This window comes from Nycticebus coucang, chromosome 20, assembly GCF_027406575.1.
Source record: "Nycticebus coucang isolate mNycCou1 chromosome 20, mNycCou1.pri, whole genome shotgun sequence".
Lineage (NCBI taxonomy): Eukaryota > Metazoa > Chordata > Mammalia > Primates > Lorisidae > Nycticebus > Nycticebus coucang.
Genome location: NC_069799.1, coordinates 36,591,139 through 36,611,686, shown reverse-complemented (window position 1 = coordinate 36,611,686; position 20,548 = coordinate 36,591,139). Strand labels below are relative to the sequence as shown.

At 40.2% G+C, this 20,548-nt stretch overlaps 2 protein-coding genes across 2 annotated transcripts in view; both read left to right on the top strand.

Annotated features, from left to right (window-relative positions):
• Positions 1-20,548, top strand: part of LOC128572811 (zinc finger protein 595-like) — a 240,244-nt gene that overhangs the window by 92,159 nt on the left and 127,537 nt on the right. The window lies entirely within an intron of this gene.
• LOC128572817 (zinc finger protein 726-like) overlaps positions 18,606-20,548 on the top strand; it is a 255,683-nt gene continuing 253,740 nt past the window's right edge. Inside the window, exon 1 of the mRNA XM_053572929.1 lies at positions 18,606-18,625. The gene's annotated coding sequence lies outside the window, so the exon portion shown is untranslated. The remainder of the gene's footprint in view (positions 18,626-20,548) is intronic.

Sequence of the window (20,548 nt, the reverse complement as noted above, 5' to 3'; positions counted from 1 at the left end):
CACTCTACCCAGGTCAACAAAGTAAGACTCTTTCTAAGAAAACCTCCAAAATTTATAACAGGACAAATTAGAAATGATTTGACATATGGACCCTTTTTAAAAAACATCCCCACTGTTGTGCCCAGAAGTTCCCCAAAGAGTACACTGCCAAAAAAGCTGAATTCATAGAAGAGTCCCTTTATTGAAGAGCTGCTGGCAACTGCCTCAGTGTCCCAAAAAGGGTTTGTATTAGCAGCCCTGAGTGCTTAAGGGGTTGGAATTTTAAGGCTTGGTCTGCATCCTGGTTGGCATGCAGGCTGCCCCGGTGCATCTGGGTAGGTTAGCAAGCATTGTACAGAAGCAGAATTTTGTGGTTAGTCATACAGCTTTGCTTCAGTACTTTCCCCACCTGGTATTTCTTAAAGGTCAGTCCCGGAACAGTTGGTAACTCCAAGTTCATTTCTCAGTGAGATAGTCAAGCAAGAAGTTAGTGAGTATGTTCCAATTTATCTTGGGAGTGAACCAGACTTACTCCATTTTTTTGAGGGCTTATAGCCCAGAAATTTGGCAGGAGTTAACTGATATTTTCTACCTTAGTCTAGACCTAATACCACAATCCACAACTTATCACCTCTCCAGGTTTTCTTTTTTTTTCCTTATTATTTTTTTTTTTTCTTATGAAGCAGAGGCTCATCTTACCCAGACTAGAGTGCCATGGCATCAGCCTAGCTCACAGCAACTTCCAACTTCTGGAGTCAAACAATTTTGCTGCCTCAGCCTGCAAAGTATATAAAAATAGAGGTGTGTTCCACAACACAGAGGTAGTTTTTTCTATTTTTAGTAGAGCTTGGATTTTACTCCCACTGAAGCTTGTGTGTTGAACAGATGAGCTCATGCAATCCTTTTACCATAGTCTCTCAGAGTACTAGGATTACATGTATGACCCCCCATGCCCATCCATTTTCCCCTGACCTTTATCTGCACACACATGTCTATGTAATTCCGTTTCTTGCAACAATTGGTCCTATTGGATTAGAGTTTCATAATCATGACCCCATTTAACTATAATTATGTCTTCTAAACATTGAAGCTTCCAATTCACTTTTTCTTCCTTATACTAATTACAATCTGACAATCAAACTTTTTAACATTAGTCATGCCTTAATCTTTATCCAACCCACACCAACAAGTTAGCACTCATGCAAAACAAATGACTTGATTAATCTTGGACTATTATCTTAATTTGAATTGTACAACCAACGTAATGTTAACAAACCCACAAGAAGGGTTCCATGTTGCTCTCCCCACAAATAGCCAATTACTGAGACAAGGAGAATTGCCAATGCAAAAATGATTTATTTTGGAAGACATGTTAACTGCGATGGCGAGACACAGACCACCTCAAATCCACCTCTCTGATTAGCAGTGTTGAGGGGTTTTCGTGGAGGTGAAAGTAAATAATGCAGAAGGGGAGTAAACCCCATTTCATGTTTGGGTGGAGTGCAGGGCACGCAATCGCTGGGAGGATCATGCTAGCACATACATCCCATGAACAAAAAATAGTTGACAAATCCCTCCCCAGAGTGGGACTTTTAGTGTTATAATGGGCACTTTTTACCCCTGTGTGTATGGTCAGAGGCTCGTGAACATAATCTGTGCTAGAGTATCACTCATCAGGTAGGGTAAAGTTCTGCAGTTATCTCAGTGCTGCAAGGAGGTTCTCATGTTCCTGGGAAGAAACTCAAAAGAATTGTATCCATTGTGCAGCACCGGCCCCACATACCAAGGGTTACAGGTGTAAACCCAGCCTTGGCCAAACTGCAACAAAAAATAGCTGGGCATTGTGCCGGGGGCCTGTAGTCCCAGCTACTCGGGAGGTTGAGGAAACAGAATGGCCTAAGCCCAAGATTTGGAGATTGCTGTGAGCTGTGTGATGCCATGGCACTCTACCGAGGGCAATAAAGTGAGACTCTGTCTCTAAAAAAAAAAAACAAAGAATTGAATCAGTGGACAGAGTGTTACAAAGTTCTGCTCAGCAATTTGTCCTGACACCTCTCTGTTTCTTCTCTCCTTTCTCTAAGGCTGCAGTTGCCGGGCTACCGGGCTGAGATAACACTCACTGCCTCAGTCCTGTCAAGTCAAGGCCACTTAGCTGCCTGCTTCAGTCATAACATGAACACTGAAAACTCCTTTGGAATATGAGGGTATGAAGACACTTGACAACTATAACAGTTTTATTTATAAAGCTGGTTACACTAACAACAAGTACTTGAGAATGTACAGAACTTGGGACCATTTCTACCTATTACCACTGGGTCCTGCCTGGTCTGGGCCACCATGTTTGCCACAGCAATACCTGCATCAGCCTCCCGGCTAGACTTCTACTAATTCGTTTTTCTAAATTTACATGATTTAATACCTCTTATGCTATCACCCCGCATTTGAGAAGAGGTTTGACCAGGTGTAGTGACTTGCACTTGCAATCTTAGCACTCTGGGAGGCCAATATGGGCTTATTGCTTCAGCTCAGGAGTTTGAAAACAGCCTGAGTAAAAAGGAGACATCATCTCTACCAAAAAAAAAAGTAAGAAAATTAGCCAGAGTCTGGCCATGGTGGCTCATGCCTGTAATCCCAGAACTCAGGGAGGTGAAGGCAGGTATATTGCCTGACCTCAAGAGTTGGACACCAGCCTGACCAAGAGTGATACACTGTATCTAAAAATGTCCAGGCCTTGTCCCAGACCTGTAGTCCCAGCTGCTTGGAAGGCTGAGACAAGCAATTCAAGAATTCAAGAGAATCACTTGAGCTCGAGAATTTGAGGTTGCTCTGACCTATGACACCATGGCAGTCTCTCAGGGGTACAGAGAGACTCTGTCTCAAAGAAAGAAAAAAAAAGAAAAGCAAGTTAGGCAGGTATTTTGGTGGGTACTTGTATTTCCAGATACAGAAAAAGTTGAGTCTGGAGGATCACTTGAGTCGAAGAATTTCAGGTTGCTCTGACCTATGATAGTGCCATAGCACTCAACCCCAGGGCAACAGTGTGAGACTCTGTCTCAACAAAAACAAAAACCCATAAAGGAATATTATTTCCACATTGTATAATGAGTTCTGATTTATATGAAAAGACAGCCTTCTTCAAATGCTTTGTTCGTTTCTATGTCCTCTATTGGGTGTTATCTTCTTTCTAACATTTTAAAATTGGAAGATCTTTTCTCTGAAGGGATTTCACTTCATAGGGGAGATCTCCTTTTTATATATATTTGTTTTTTGACACAAAGAGTCTCACTACATCACACTCGGTAGAGTGCTGTGATATCATAGCTCACAGCAACCTCAAACTCTCAGGCTTAAGCGATTTTCTTGCCTCAGTCTCCCGAGTAGCTGGGACAACAGGTGCCTGCCACAATGCCTGGCTATATTTTGTTTCAATTGTCATTGTTGTGTGGCAGGCCTGTCAGCCCCAGTGTATGTATATAGGCTAAAAGCCTGTATGCTTTGTGCCCAAGCTGCCTGAGAAAAGAAGTTTCAATTACTGGCTGACAAAAAGGTTTCGTTGTAGTGCTGGCTGCCTCGGTATGTGGCTGTTAAGCCTGGGGGCTTTGGAGCAGAAGACTCCACTCCCAGACATACACACCAGAGGCTGATGCATGCAAGTCATGTAATCAATAAGCTGAAAGGCCTCCGGACCATGGTTAATCAAGATACTAAGTTTCTGCCCCTCAGGTTGTTATGGGTTTCCAGAGATTTAAAGGAACAATCTACTCTTTCTTTATTGTGGTCTTGTGACTTTGCTCACAAGCAAAGCAGCTGACATATGTCTCATGTGATAGTTATATTTGGGTTAGAAAAATGTATATCAGTTGATCAGTAGATTAGCAAGCACCAAGAAAAGGTTAATCAAGTTTTACAATATGTTATGTAAAGTACTGTGTGATTATAGATCAACAGCGTATACGTGACTACCTGGCTATTTAAGCTGTCTGGAAATAAAGAAGAATATCTCAACTTACCACTATGAGCTTGTAGCCAGTTCTTGCTGTCATACCATTTCAATAGTGGGCCTACACCTGTGACTACAGCCACTGCATGATCCCTCACGCAACATTCTTGGTGCAGCGAGCAGGGTACACTGACATCGGACAAGAGTGTGCAGCTCCATGGACTCCAGAACGAGGGATGGCCACCTTCCTTTGGGCTCTCCGCAGACTGATTCTGTCATTTGCTTGAGGTAGGGCTGAGAACACTGTAACCAGATGGTTCATTGTCACACTGTAAGTACACAAAACGTCTGGCATTAGCAAGAAACATGGGGAATACTCTTAGTTTACAACAGAATGCTACTTTGGAGGATTAGTATGTTGCTCTTTTAAAAACATTGTTGTCATATATGAACATACCAGTTAAAAGTAAAATCCTTTGAGAATTATTTCAAGTAGTTGTTAAACATTGTTATTGGTTTTCCCCAGAGAGAAAAGTTCAATTAAATTTCAAAGTGTGGAGGCGTATAGGTAGGGCTTTTCAAAGAGCTCACCAGAAGGATGAATTTATTAGTAGAAATATTTGGGGTTCTTATCACTTGGTCACTTTGGCATTAGACCCATTTCAGGTGTGCTCAGAGGCATCTGCCTCTGAAGCAAAGGATATCCGCCCCGCTCCACCTCTGGTGGTGTCAGGGAAGGAAACTGAGATCCCGGAACAACCAATATACCACAGGTAAATGAGAACTCCTGAGCCAGACCGAGTTACACCCACAAAGAAACGCTCTACTGCTGGTGATTTAGTTAGCTTTGATAGTGACCCAGAAAGTTGCCCACCTATAGATGAAGTTGCTGTAGAAAGCAATGAAGTTGCTGAAGAAAGTAACTTTGAACAGCTTAAAAAATTGATTGCTGAAGGTTTTCAGGACATAAATAAATGCATGACTGTGATAGAAAAGAAAGGAGCTCAGCTTCTTGGCAGTTCAAAGGCAAGCTCTGCAGCACCTCCTTCTTGGCCACACCCTATGGCCCCACCAGACCCTTCAGCTCCTTTAAAATGGAGAGATGCCCGTGGTCTCCTTCCACGCCACCTGGCATACATCCTATATGGCATGATCCTATGGACTCAAGATTCATTGCTAAATACCACTTCCCTATTGAGTCCTCTGAAGTGCATATTCTAAATGAACCACCAATTCCTCCATGGAATTAAATTCTCAGAAAGAGGAGGGTGTGGCCGCTTTTTCTGTAATATGAGAAATCCAAGCAGATGGCCACATTGGTCCTGTACACATTCATATTGAATTAAAATTTTTAAGGACCATGAAAGAAGCAGTGCATGACTATGGTCCTACTTCCCCTTATGTAATTGGAATTCTAAATTCTTATTGTACTTATCATTCTTTTCTTCCTATTGATTGGGAAACCTTGGCTAAAACTACTTTAAGCCCTGGATAACTTTTACAATTTAAAGCGTGGTAGATGGAGGAAGCTAAATTATATGCCCGTTGTACAAGTGCTACTGTTAATCAGTTGACTGGGTTTGGTGATACAGAACAAGTGCATGCTCAATTAGGATTATCACAAGATTTATTAATCCAAATTAAAGATGTATGCATTAGGGCTTGGCAAAGATTAGAAAATAAGGAAGGAGTTTGCCAGTTTTTCACAAAAATAATGCAAGGCAATAATGAGCCTTATGCAAAATTTGTAGCTCGCCTACCAACTGCCATAGAGTGCTCCATCCCAGGGACAGAAGCTCATCAAATGCTTTTATTATAATTAGCATTTGAAAATTCCAACACTGACTGCAAGCAGGTGCTGGCAGGAAGTAAGAATCAGGAGAAGTTAACCATTGAACAGTATTTCCGAGCTTGCAGAGAAAGCTCTGGGACATTTCAAGCCAATTTGCAGGCCACTGCAATTGCTTCTGCCCTGCAAATAAATAAAGATAAAACTAAGTGTTTTAATTGTGGAAAACCTGGCCACACCAGAAAAGAGTGTAGAAAAGGAAAGCAGGAAGAAAGTAAACCTTCAGGCTTATGTCACTGGTGCGGTAAAGGAAGGCACTGGACTAGTGAATGTCGGTCAGTTAGAGACAAAGATGGTAATCTTTTAAAAACAAAAGAAACTACAGAGTCCAAATGGAACCAGGGAAACTTCCGTCTGGGCTCAGCTCGGGGCTCGAAAGCAAACAACACGAGCTCCCACTCTCTGACACAGTTCCCAGTGAGCAATTGACTCACTTATGAACCAACAGCAAACTCAATAAAGAAAAAGCAAGTACAGGATTTGTTTCATGCAACACAGGAAAGTGCTGCTTTGGATTTACCTATATTATCAGATGTTAACATCTGCCCTATAAAGTCTACTATAAAATTGCCTCCATGAGGTAATGGCCCTATTGCAACAGGCACTGTGGGTCTTATTTTAGGCAGAAGCAGCCTTACTATGGAAGGATTCAATGTCCTCCTTAGAGTAATTGATGTAGATTATACAGGTGAAATTTTAATTATGGCTTCAGCTAACAAGCCTATTCATCTGTCCATGGGGCAGCGAGTGGCTCAAATGCTCATATTACCTTATTATAAAGGAAAAGCCACTCCTATAACTAGGGAAGGAGGTTTTGGTAGTACAGGAAAACAGGTGTTTTGGGCATACTTTTGTAAATGACTCACGTCCTCAGTGCACTGTGTACTTTAAGGACAATGTACACTTTGAGATATCACCTAACTCCAGTAAGAGTAGCCCACATAACAAAATCCCAAAACCAGAGATGTTGGTGTGGATGTGGAGGAAAGGGCACACATCAACACTGCTGGTGGGAACGCACACTAATACGTTCCTTCTGGAAGGATGTTTGGAGAATACTTAGAGACCTAAAAATAGACCTGCCATTCGATCCTATAATTCCTTTACTAGGTTTATACCCAGAAGACCAAAAATCACAATATAACAAAGACATCTGTACCAGAATGTTTATTGCAGCCCAATTCACAATTCCTAACTCATGGAAGAAGCCCAAGTGCCTATCGACCCACAAATGGACTAGCAAATTGTGGTACATGTATACCATGGAATATTATGCAGCCTTAAAGAAAGATGGAGACTTTACCTCTTTCATGTTTACATGGATGGATCTGGAACATATTCTTCTTAGCAAAGTATCTCAGAAATGGAAGAAAAAGTATCCAATGTACTCAGCTCTACTATGAAGCTAAATTATAGCTTTCACATGAAGGCTATAACCAACTATAGCACAAGACTACCGGGAAAGGGCCAAGGAAGGGGAAGGGAGGGGGGAGGTTCTGATGGAGGGAGGGTAATTAGTGGGGCCACATCTATGGTGCATCTTAGAATTGGTACAGGCAAAACTTACTAGATGCAGAATACAAATGCCTACATACAGTAACTAGGAAAATGCCATGAAGGCTACGTTGAACAGTTTGATGAGAATATTTCAGATTGCATATGAAACCAGCACATTGTACCCCTTGATTGGACTAATGTACACAGCTATAATTTAACAATAAAAAAGGAAAATGTACAAATAAAAGGGCTCATAGATACAGGAGCAGATGTATCAATCACTTCCTTTTACATGTGGCCAGAAAATTGGTCAAAAACTAGAGTAAAAGCAATTTTCATCAGCCTAGGAACAATGACAGATATACAACAAGGGTATGCTGAGTTAGAATGCAAAGGCCCCGATGGCCAGGCAGGTAGCTTGCATCCGTACATTGCCCCAATTGCTGTCTGTTTTTGGGGGAGAGATTAGTTACAACAATGGGGAGCAATGTTAACCATTCCTACCATTTCAAATGCAGCTAAGAATATTATGCTTAATATGGGTTATAACTCTATACTTCCAACTCCTGCAAGAGAACCAGAGGTTACCAGACTAGGAAATGACAAACTTGGACTTGGTTTACCTACACCTCCAGAGTTTTTTCCGTAGGGGCTTCTGTGCAGCACTTTGCCCTGCCACTACAGCGAAGACAGATAAGCCTGTCTGGGTTGAACAGTGGCCCCTTCCTTTTGAAAAATTAGAAGCGCTACATCAATTAGTTGAAGAACAACTCCAAGCAGCTCATATACAATCAACCACAAGTGCTTGGAATCGTCCTGTTATTGTTATTAAGAAAAATTCTAGAAAATGGAGAATGTTAACTTATTTAAGAAAAGTCAATACAGATTGCAGTACATTGAGCTCCATAGAGACAGCGCTGGGGCAAGTGAGAGCCGACGGGCACTGGGCGACTCTGTGCCTCGCTGAGGAAAAATAACTAAACATGGGCAAAGGAGATCCTAAGAAGCCGAGAGGCAAAATGTCATCACATGCATTCTTTGTGCAAACTTGTCGGGAGGAGCACAAAAAGAAGCACCCAGATGCTTCAGTCAACTTCTCAGAGTTTTCTAAGAAGTGCTCAGAGAGGTGGAAAACCATGTCTGCTAAAGAGAAAGGAAAATTTGAAGATAAGGCAAAGGCGGACAAGGCCTGTTATGAGAGAAATGAAAACCTATATCCCTCCTAAGGGGGAAACAAAAAAGAAGTTCAAGGATCCCAATGCACCCAAGAGGCCTCCTTCGGCCTTTTTCTTGTTCTGTTCTGAGTATCGCCCAAAAATCAAAGGAGAACATCCTGGCCTATCCATTGGTGATGTTGCAAAGAAGCTGGGGGAGATGTAGAATAACACTGCTGCGGATGACAGCAGCCTTATGAAAAGAAGGCTGCAAAGCTAAAGGAAAAATACGAAAAGGATAGTGCTGCACACCGAGCTAAAGGAAAGCCTGATGCAGCGAAAAAGGGAGTCATAAAGGCTGAAAAAAGCAAGTAAAAGAAGGAAGAGGAGCAAGATGAGGAGGATGAAAAGGATGAAGAGGAGGAGGAAGATGAAGAAGATGAAGATGAAGAAGATGATGATGATGATGAATCAGTTGGTTCTAGCACAGTTTTTTTTTCTTGTCTATAAAGCATTTAACCCCCCTGTACACAACTCACTCCTTTTAAAGAAAAAAATTGAAATGTAAGGCTGTGTAAGATTTGTTTTTAAACTGTACAGTGTCTTTTTTTGTATAGTTAACACACTACCGAATGTGTCTTTGGATAGCCCTGTCCTGGTGGTATTTTCAATAGCCACTAACCTTGCCTGGTACAGTATGGGGGTTGTAAATTGGCATGGAAATTTAAAGCAGGTTCTTTTTGGTGCACAGCACAAATTAGTTATATATGGGGATGGTAGTTTTTTCATCTTCAGTTGTCTCTGATGCAGCTTATATGAAATAATTGTTGTTCTGTTAACTGAATACCACTCTGTAATTACAAAAAAAAGTTGCAGCTGTTTTGTTGACATTCTGAATGCTTCTAAGTAAATACAATTTTTTTATTAAAAAAAAAAAGTCAATACAATTACCCAATCTATGGGTACTCTTCAGCCAGGTATTCCTAAACCCACATTAATTCCAAAACATTATTCTATTATTATTGTTGATCTAAAAGACTCTTATTTTTTACAATTCCATTGCAACCTCAGGATGCTGAGCAGTATGCATTTACCGTGCCAGCTTTAAATTCAGAAAGGCTGGCTAAAAGATTTAATTGAAAAGTTTTCCCGCAAGGGACACTCAATAGCCCCACCTGTGTCAATTATATGTAGACCAATCATTAGAAGTCATTAGAAAAATTTTCCCAGAAGGCATATGCTTATACTATATGGATGATATTTAGTTTGCTCACCCTGACTTACAAATACTACAAAAAATGTTTCAAATTGCTCTAGAAAAATTTAAGGAGTATGGTTTACAAATATCTGAAGACAAAATTCAAACTCAGGAACCATGGGAATACTTAGTATATAGAATCACATCTCAAAATATAATTCCTCAGAGAGTTCAAATTCATAGAGACCCTTTGAAGACTCTTAATGACTTGCAAAAATTATTAGGAGATATTAATTGGATTAGACCTACTCTAGGCATACCAATGTATGCACTTAAAAACCTTTTTTTCACTTTTAGAAGGTGATCCTAATTTAAATAGTCCTAGAAGTTTAACTCCAGAAGCAGCAAAAGAATTACAATGGATAGAACAGCATATTCAAGTTACTCAATTAAACCGTATTTCAGAATTTAAAATTTCTTTATTTGTGTATTTCCCTCTATCCATTCACCAACTGGTCTAATAGTCCAGGATATGGCCTGTGTTGAATGGTGCTTTTTACCTAATAAAACTACAAAAAAGATGGAAACTTATATTTATAAAATGCCTGCTGTAATTTTAAAGGGTAAAGACTTAGACAGTTAGTAGGAAGAGACCCAGAAAAAATAGTGGTGCCATTAACTAATAATCAAATTAATGATTTATTAATACTTAATACTGAGTGGCAATTTGCCTTGTCAGGTTATGTAGGAATAATTGATAATCACTATCCCCAAGATAAAAAAATTCAATTCCTTAAAAATGCTTCTTGGGGGCGGCGCCAGTAGCTCAGTGAGTAGGGCGCCGGCCCCATATGCCGAGGGTGGCGGGTTCAAACCCAGCCCCGGCCAAACGGCAACAAAAAAATAGCCGGGCGTTGTGGCGGGCACCTGTAGTCCCAGCTGCTTGGGAGGCTGAGGCAGGAGAATCGCTTAAGCCCAAGAGTTAGAGGTTGCTGTGAGCCGTGTGATGCCACGGCACTCTACCCGAGGGCGGTACAGTGAGACTCTGTCTCTACCAAAAAAAAAAAATGCTTCTTGGATTTTGCCAAGAATTGTTAAGTTAGAACCCATACCTGAAGCTCAAACTTTCCATACAGATGCTAACAAATGAAAAATTTCTGAATATATAGGACCTAATATTGAAAAAGTACAACAATCTCCTTATACATCTGTACAAAAGACAGATTATATGCTATAATTATGTTGCTAACTGATTATGCTAATCAGCCTTTAAACGTGGTCAGTGATTCGAGATATTCTATCTATGTTGTCCAAAAAATTGAAACAGTTACATTGCCTTCTAACACAGAGAATCTTAATATGTTATTCATCTCTTTACAACAATAAATTAGAAATAGACAATTTCCTTTATGTATTACGCATGTTTGAGCTCATTCTAATGTACCAAGACCCATAGCTGAAGGAAATCAAGCAGTAGATCAATTAATTGGATCTGTAATTACAGCTCAACAAGAACATGCTTTATATCATAGTAATGCTAAGGCATTAAAGAGAAGACATGCTATTTCATGGCATTCAGCAATAACGATTATTCGCTCATGTCCTACTTGTCAACCATTAACTGCTCCTTATTTACCAATAGGAGTAAGTCCTAGAGGTTTACAATCTAACCAATTATGGCAAATGGATGTAACCCAATTTCTAGAATTTGGAAAATTAGAATATATTCATCATTGTGTTGATACTTATTCACATTTTTCTTGGGCATCTGCATTATCATCAGAAAAGTCTGATGCTGTTATTACTCATGTTTTAGAAGCATTTTCAGTCATGGGAAAACCTACTTCAATTAAAACAGACAATGGATCTTTTTATGTCTCTAATATATGTCAGAGATTTTTAAAATTACATAATATAAAACATATTACTGGCAATCCTGGTAACAGAACAGGTCAAGCTATTATTGAAAGACAAAATAGAACATTTAAAGAAATGTTAATTAAGCAAAAGAAAAGTGGAGAGGATTATTTTTATCCCCCAGAAATAGATTATCTTCATCTCTTTTTACTTTAAATTTTTAACATTTAAATGATGAAGATGAAACACCTGCATTTAAACATTGGATCAGTGTAACATCACTGCCCCCAAATCAACCAGTCTACTATAAGGACCTGTTAAAAAATGAGTGGGTCCCGGCTAATGTTATACATTGGGGGAGAGGTTATGCTTGTATTTCTACAGGAAATACTACACTTTGAGTTCCAGATATGAATTTGAAGCTACATCAAGTCAAGCTTTCCCCAGTCAACAATGGGGAAAGACAAGTATTGCCTAAGGGAGACAAATCCTGGTTTCAAAGAATGTCTCTGACTGAGAAGATCAAAAGGCAGAGATGACGAGGAATCCACTACAGGAAGAATCCGAAACTGGCAACAATGGAGCAACTACAACCTCTGGGTAATAAAGCTAAACAAGTGGTTACACAGACACAGCAAGAATTGACACCTGCTAATCTTTTTGGGGGCATTTTAGCTATTATTCTTGCTCCAAATTTGGGACAAAAATTTGAATATTGGACTTATGTCCCCAACCCTTTTATATTAAGAGCAGTAAGTTGGCTGGAACCTACTGTGCCTATATATGTTAATGACTCATCATGGCTCCCAGGTTCTTATGATACCCGAGGGCCTTTTAAGCCTGAGGAAGAAGGCACAGTAATTGTTAATTACACCACTGGAGTAACTGGTCTGCCTATTTGCTTTGGGCTTAAGCCACAATGTTTAGATTTAGCTTTACAATCTTGGATCAGTATTTTTGATCACAAGCCCAATCAGTCAGATCCGAAAGATATAGTGTGAGAAATGTTAATGTTAAGTGCTTATTTCTTACATAGGAATAAAACTGGTAAAGCTTTAATTGACACTGAATTGCCACCTTGTTCTATGTACTCCTTTAAGAAAATTAAAAACTGGATTCTTTGGACTAAATGTAAAGCAAAGTTTCCTTTTATGTTGGTTAACACGAATGGTGAAATTGTGGACTAGAGACCAGTGGTCATTTTAGTACATCCTTCAGGAAAGTCAGTCCCATTTATTTTACCACTGGATAGATATAAGTTTCCTTTTAATAAAAACAAAGTAAGTGTGTGGTGTTGTCTGGTACCATGCAATGGAGTAACGGGGGATCCCCTACCCCTTCTCCTGGGATAGTGACTTACTCTAATCAAGTCATCTATGGAAGATTGCTGTAGCCTTGCAACCCATTAAAGTATGGACAGGAGGTTTAAATCAACATTCTGGTACTCATCATTTTGGAATGAAACTTGGGGTAAAAGAAATAAGATATATTCAAGCTTGTTTACAATTACCTTTTGTGTGGCTGAAAGGCAATATTACTTGGAATAAAGCCATGAGGGACCTTTTTTTGTCCAAAATGCCAAATGCTCACTTATATAAATAATTCTGTCAGCTTTGATCCTTCTAAGAAACAGCTGTATTTTCTACATGCACGGCATTGGCTTGTGGCTTCCAGTCAACCTAGCTCATCAGTGGCAAGAATCACCTGCCATGTAGTGTTGCAGTTATTAGCAGATTGCATCTTGAAGAGGAGAAAGTGCTTTATCAGGCTGCTGATAGCTGCCATCTTGGGAATCATCGCTGTGACTGCTACCACTGCCACTGCCATTATCACACTGACTCAAGAGGTCAAAACACAAAACTTTGTTGCTGATTGGCACAAGAACTCTGAACGGTTATAAACTGCTCAAAAACAGATAGATACAGAATTGTATAATGATATATCAGATCTTTAACAAGCTGTTGTAATGCTTTGAGATGACTTTGTTAGTTTGAAGAAACAAGTCAGACTTAAATGTGATTGGAATATGACAACATTTGGTATAACCCCTGTCATGTATAATGCAACTAAGTTCCCTTAGGAGAAAGTTAAAAAACATTTGCTAAATCATGAAAATTTGACTAATGAAATTGTAGAATATCAACATAAAGTGTATTCTACTTTCCAAAATAAGTTGCAAAAGATAGATGGTGAGGGGCAGCAGCTGTGGCTCAACAGCATAGGGCACTGGCCCCATATGCCAGAGGTGGCGGGTTCAAACCCAGCCCCTGCCAAAAACTGCAAAAAAAAAAAAAAAGATAGATGGTGATCAAATTTTACAAGGTATTGTTGATGATATTGAGCAAATAAATCCCATGCCTAAAATACATGGGCTCATTGGAAGTTCTGTCAGGTCGTTTCCTTTATTATTAATTTTAGGTTTGATTTTATATATTATTTGTAGAAGAGTTAATCAGAATAAGCAAGATAATGAGAGACATGCAGTTGTTTAGGCTTTGATGATGACCGATTTAAATGCCACTCATCAGAAAAAGAAAGGGGAAATACAGGCTAAAAGCCAATATGCTCTGTGCCTAAGCTGCCTGAGAAAAGCAGTTTCAATTTCTCGCTGACAAAAATGTTTCGTTGCAGTCCTGGCCTCCTTGGTATGTGGCTGTTAAGACTGGGGGCTTTGGAGCAGAAAACTTTACTCCCAGAGATACAGCCCAGAGGCTGATGCATGCAAGTCTTGTAATTAATAACTTTCTGCCCCTCAGGTAATTATAGGTTTCCAGAGATCTAAAGGAACAATCTACTCTTTCTTTTTTTTTTTTTTTGTTTTTTTTTTTCAATCTACTCTTTCTTTATTGTGGTCTTGTGACTTATTGGCTCCACAAGCAAGTCAGCTGACTTATGTCTCATATGACAGTTATTTTGGGGTTAGAAAAATGTATATCAGTTGATCAGTAGATTATCGAGCACAAAGATAAGATTAATTAAGTTTTACAATATGTTATGTAAAGTACTGTGTGATTATAATCAACAGTGTGTATGTGACTAGCTGGCTGGAAATAAAGAATATCGCAACTTGCCACTATGAGCTTGTAGCCATTTCTTGCTTTCATACCATTTCAGTAGCAGGCCTGTGACGACAACCACTCCACGATAACCTCGTGCAACATATGTGGCTAGCACCCTAGTCAATGAGGCACAGGCACTGCCCCTTTTTAATTATTCATTAATTGTCTATGTAGTAGAGCTAAAATTTTAGTTGGAGATCATATTCTCTTAGTCTTCCTTTGAAAACTGAGTAAAATTATTATTGCCCTGTTATATGCATGATTTTCAATTCTATGCATTTTTTTTTCTATCTTATAGTTTTCAGAATAAAGTTCTTTGGAGTATCTGTGTATTCCGATGGAATATTTATTTATTTATTTATTTATTTATTTATTTATTGAGACAGAGTATCATTATCTTGTCCTTGATAGAATGCTTTGAAGCTCACAAGAACCTCAAACTCTTGGGCTTAAGTGATTCTCTTGCCTCAGCCTCCCAAGTAGCTGGGACTACAAGCACCTTCCACAATGCCCGGCTATTTTTGTTCCAGTTGTCATTGTTGTGTGGCAGGCCCAGGATGGGTTCAAACCTGCCAGCCCTGGTGTATGTGGCCTGTGCCCTAACCAATAAGCAACAGGAACCAAGACTCCTCTGGTATTTTTATAAATAATTATGATCTATGAACTTTTATCTGCAATAAATATCTACAATTTTGTCACTTGAAATTTCTATGCTAAATATTGTTTTTATGGGATGCAATAGGTGGAGCATGTATATTCTACAGTTGTATACATGTTGAATTTCAGTCATAAAAATTAAGAAAATATTTTTATTTCACATAAATAAATTATTAGGCTGACCACAGTGGTTCATGCCTGTAATCTGGGAACTCCAGGAAGCTAAAGGTGATGAATTGCATGAGCTTAGAACTTCAAGCCAGCCTAAGCAGGAGGGAGTCCCAATCTCTACTAAAAATAGAAATACTTGTCATAAATAGTGCTGTATACCTATAATCACAGCTACAAGAGAGGGTGAGGTAGGAGGATAGCTTGAGGCCAAGAATTTGAGGTTGCTGTGAGCAATGACACCACAACACTCTTTGCAGGGTGACAGAGTAAGTCTCTCTCTCTCTCAAAAAAAAGAAATTATTTATTTTTGTTAGGTTTGATAACAGTGTTTTCCATAAGAATTTTGGAAATTGGGCAGCATATTTGGTTCAGGGACTAGGGCACTGGCCCTGAATACTGAGGGCAGTGGGTTCAAACCTGGCCCCGGGCAAACTGCAACAAAAAAATAGCTGGGCATTGTGGCAGGGTGCCTATAGTCCCAGATACTCCTGAGGCTGAGGCAAGAGAATTGCCTAAGTCCAGAAGGTGGAGGTTGCTGTGAGCTGTGTGACGCCACAGCACACTAATGAGGGCGGGAAAGTGAGACTGCCTCTACTAAAAAAAAAGAAAAAGAATTTTTGAAATTATTAGATGTAGTTAGTGTAATACCTACAAACTAAATAACATGATGTGTTATATTTAATTTATAACATGTGATGAGGGTGACTGAAGTTGGTTTTTCCAAGTAAAGGCAAGATGATAAAAATTTTGGAATCATCTTGATTGGTAATACTTGTGATGAGTTTTATTATATAAATATTTCCACTATTGTGCAAATGTGTGCACAGCTATCATAAAGCTTAAATAATGAAAAAAAGTATTTTAATAAAACTATTTAACTCCGCTGGGTGCCTGTAGCTCAGTTTTTAGGGTACCAGCCACTTGCAACTGGGGCTGCTGAGTTTGAACCCAACCGGTGCCTGCTAAATTAAAATAGCCGGGCATTGTGGTGGGTGCCTGAAGTCCCAGCTACTGGAGAGGCTGAGACAGGAGAATCACTTTAGCTCAAGAGTTGAAGGTTGCTGTGAGCTATGATGTTAGGGTACCCTACAGGGAGCAACAAGGTGAGACTGTCTCAATAAAAACAAACAAATAAAAAAGCTGTGTAACATATTGCTCATCGTCCCTTTTTCATGAAAAATTTTATTCCTGCACATTGTAATAGTAAATTTTGAGGTTTGCACTATATCTGGGTGTGACAATTGCAGGTAAATGAGTAGCAGATAGTTTGACATTAGAATTGAAAACAGAGCAATCTAAATGTCCCCACCGAGTATGAAAGTGAAGTTACTGAAAATACTTGTGCAAAATTGTCTCTGTCAGTGGTACCAAGAGATGCCATTCTTACCTTCATACTATTATTTTTTTCCTAACAATCCGTGAGTTACAGCAGTGTGTTTTCTAGACGTTAAAGTGGAAGGAACCCTGTGATCTGCTAGGGCCACATCGAGGTGCTGAGTCCTGCCCAGGTGCTGAGCCAGCCCAGCCTTTACCTGCCACTTCTCCCGGCTCAACAGCCCTGGTTACCCAGCTCAGCCCGCAGGTGTCTGCTGCTTGGTGCCGTCCACAGGAGGAGGAGAAGCAGCTGTTGTTGTGCTCACCTGTGTTGTTTTTGGAGCCTCAGGGCCTAGCAGTTTGGATTCATTAGTTGCTTTCACTAGTCCCTGGAGTTTGTGGATGTACTTATCTGACTTCTGGTATGTCCCAGAAGCCAAGATGTCACACTCAGGCTGCTCTGTTCAGTCATATCCCATGCTTTGTAGTGTATTTGGAATATTTAATATTTAACTATAATATTAAAGTTTCCTCTTGGGGCCCCCCTAAGTTTTGTTCAGTATATGATTTCTGGAAGATTGATAGGCATCCATCCAGCAATGTGTGATGCGTGTGTCTACCAGTAGACACTTCGTGCATGAAGCCACCTGCTCGCAGCCCCCTGCTCACTCTTGGGGCACTGTCTCTCCCACCCTTGGACCTCAGGAGAGATGATGATATGGAGTAGAATGTTCCCTTACTTCTGACAACAAAAAAAGTGTGATTCAGGCCACTCACATCCCTGAGGTTAGATTCAGAGCTCACACAGCTACATCTCAATGTGATGGCAACTAGCCAATAGTAAACAATTTAAATTAAAATGGTGAAGTTTTAAGTTTAAATAGTAAACTATTTAAAATTGTACACGAACTTTATGTCCACCCTGCATATAACTTTTCACCAAAAAGCAATATATATAATTGTTAATATGTTGTTTCCCTGAGTGGAAAACATGTATTTACTATTTGTGTATTTCTGAACACATATGTATGTATGTATTGTTAAAATTAATGAAAGGATGTAATTTGTATTCAGGGCTAACTACAAATAATCCGCAGGCAGAGTTGCATCCCAGAGAAGGCACGAAGCCATGTGTAAAAAGAGCTACAGAGATTGTTAGGTAAAGACCACATTCTAGCTGAGTCCTTCATCGGGGAGGTGCACCGAGTACCCCTACATTGTGCCTGTTAGTTGGGAGCTTAAATACCACCTCCGGCATGAAGCCTCCTGCAATGCCAAGCCCTCACTGGAGACCTGACCTAATTTCACCCTTCTCTGAAATGCCGTGGCCTTTGCCTGGAACTCTCAATGCCATTCATCTATCAGGTGACTAAGTTATTTCTGTGCATGTTTTTAGCTAGACTTCATGATATACATTCAAAATGCCTTCAAAGCAGAGTCTAACTCCTATTTAAATAGGTGTCCAAGCCTAGCACAACTAACACTCAGTTAACAGATTTTAATCCCTTTAGTCAAAATTTGTGAAACAGACACTCTTTGGCAAGAGTATATCCAGTAGCCCTGGAATATGGAGATGAACAAAGTCATGGTCCCTGCCCTTAATCAATAAAAGGAAAAGGGAAAAAATAAAAAGTGCTGTGGTCAAGAAACTGTCAGTCTTCTGGCCAAATTCATACTTTTCTCCGAGGGCAGTGCTGTCACTCAAGGACAGAGAGGTGGGGCCTCAGGCCTTATCCAATCAGAAATGCTCCAATATGAACCATCCAATGAGATGCACAGAGGGAAAAGGAGGCAGCTCCTGGAATCTAGAACTTTCTTGCCTCTTGAGCTGGGCACTGATCTGTGGTATCCTCTTCAACTGTTGGTACTCCAGGACCATCCAGGTGTCTGCAATACCCTCTGTCACCCTCTGACATGCAGGTACTGGGACATCCCGGAAGCTGGGAAATAGTGAGTCTAGGAGACGTGTCCTGACAGGGGGAGGTGCGTGTTTGGAGCCAGAAGTGGCTGTGGTGGGACTGGGCAATTTCCCTTCAGTTTTAGAGTCTTCAGACCAAAGTTTGCCATTGGCACCCATTGGTCCTCAGATCCCTGTGAGCAAAGGGTGGAGTGGAGCAGGCAGCGGGGCTTCTGTTGCTGTGGCCCCTTTCTGGAGCTGTTACTTGGACCAAGGCCTAGAGCTGTCTTTGAGCAGCTGTGTGTCTGCAGTGCAGGGCGTCTCTCCCACACGGTGACAAGGGAGAAGTTCCTGAGGAGGAATCCCAACTGGGTGTGTGAGACTTGTTCACTGGAAAGACTGTAGTCGGTGGGGCCCCCGGTCCCTCCATTCTCCTGTTAAACATAAACTTAGGGCTGAGCATGGTGGCTAACGGTGTTGGTGAAGGGAAAATGGCTTGATTGCCTGTCATGAGAGAGTCAGTAGCTTTGCTAGAGGTGTGAGCTTTCTCCTGCAATGTTGATGAGCCCAGGAATGATTGACTATGTACACAAGTGATGGTGTGTAGCAAAGAAACTTTATTTTGTGCCACCTTATATACATTGGTGGTCACGTAGAAACTTAATGTATAAACTTTACCATTACCTAAATCTTACCTAACTTACTCTATCTTAAATTAACTTGTGGGTAAATATCAAATCTCCACATTACCATAATTTCTTCTGTTTTTTACATTCCTCTCAGACATGCGTCAACTCTAACTACAGGTAATTCTAACTACAAACCTGATTAAACATGACACAAAAACTGCAAGGGAAATGAGGACGTGAAACTCCTCATAAGCATGTTCAATTCACCCGGTTGAGATTTATGGTCTTGTTTTTCCACAGCACAGAGACCTACAGTCTTCTTACAACATAATGTTTTCACATTTGACAACATCTGATTGGTGACTCTAGGAGTGAGTTTGTAACACCTGTGACCCCCAGTTCTAACGGAATGCATGACTTCAGAGCCATTTGTTGCTGGAATTTTTCATTTCCATGGTAACAAGCCCTGTGTTTGCTGCGGGGAGCCCAGCCCTCTGTCCAGCCTTTTTGCTCTTTGCAAAAGCTGCTTCTGTGTTAGCAAAAGCCAATTAACCCTTACCAGGCTCACTTCATGTGCTTCATGTGGGGAGCTCTGTCACCCCACATAAGGGCCTTGACAATGGCACAGAACAATGGACTAATTTTCAGATTGAGTCCAATAGCTAGTGTTGGTACGACACAAATGGCTAAAGTGGTGTATTTATAGGGATAAAAAGGTGTAATTGGCAATGATAGTTTTCAGGGAGGTTAATATCTTAAGTTACTTTAGACCAATTGGACTTACAGTTTTGTGCCCAGGGTAGAAAAGGGGTTAATCTTAGCAAACAAGGTTTCCCTGTAGCAGGGATACAAAAAGCCTGGGAGCCATATAGTTAAGCACTATCTTTGGGGTAGCTTGGTGTGTCTATTGGCATAAGGTACAAAGGCAATTAAGTTACTTTTAAGTAAGGAGTTATTAAGGTTAGTGTATCAGAATGGGTACCTTTTAAACTTAATATATTTATCACAGCTCACAGCAACCTCCAAGTCTTGGGCTTAATCGATTCTCTTGGCTCAGCCTCCCAAGCAACTGGGACTACGGGAAAATTGACCTACTTTTAAAATGTAAAAAGAATTATCTCAAATTACAAAATAAAATTAAAGGAAAATTTCACCTATACAATTTTGGAAAAAGATAGTACATTACTAAAGTATTCTTGATAACAGTCGTGTTTTTCTTTTCTTTATTCTTAAGACATAGTAACACTCTGTTTCTCCAGGATAGAATACTGTGCCCCAGGATAGAATACTGTGCCATTACACTCTGTTGCCCCAGGATAGAATACTGTTGCCCCACGATAGAATACT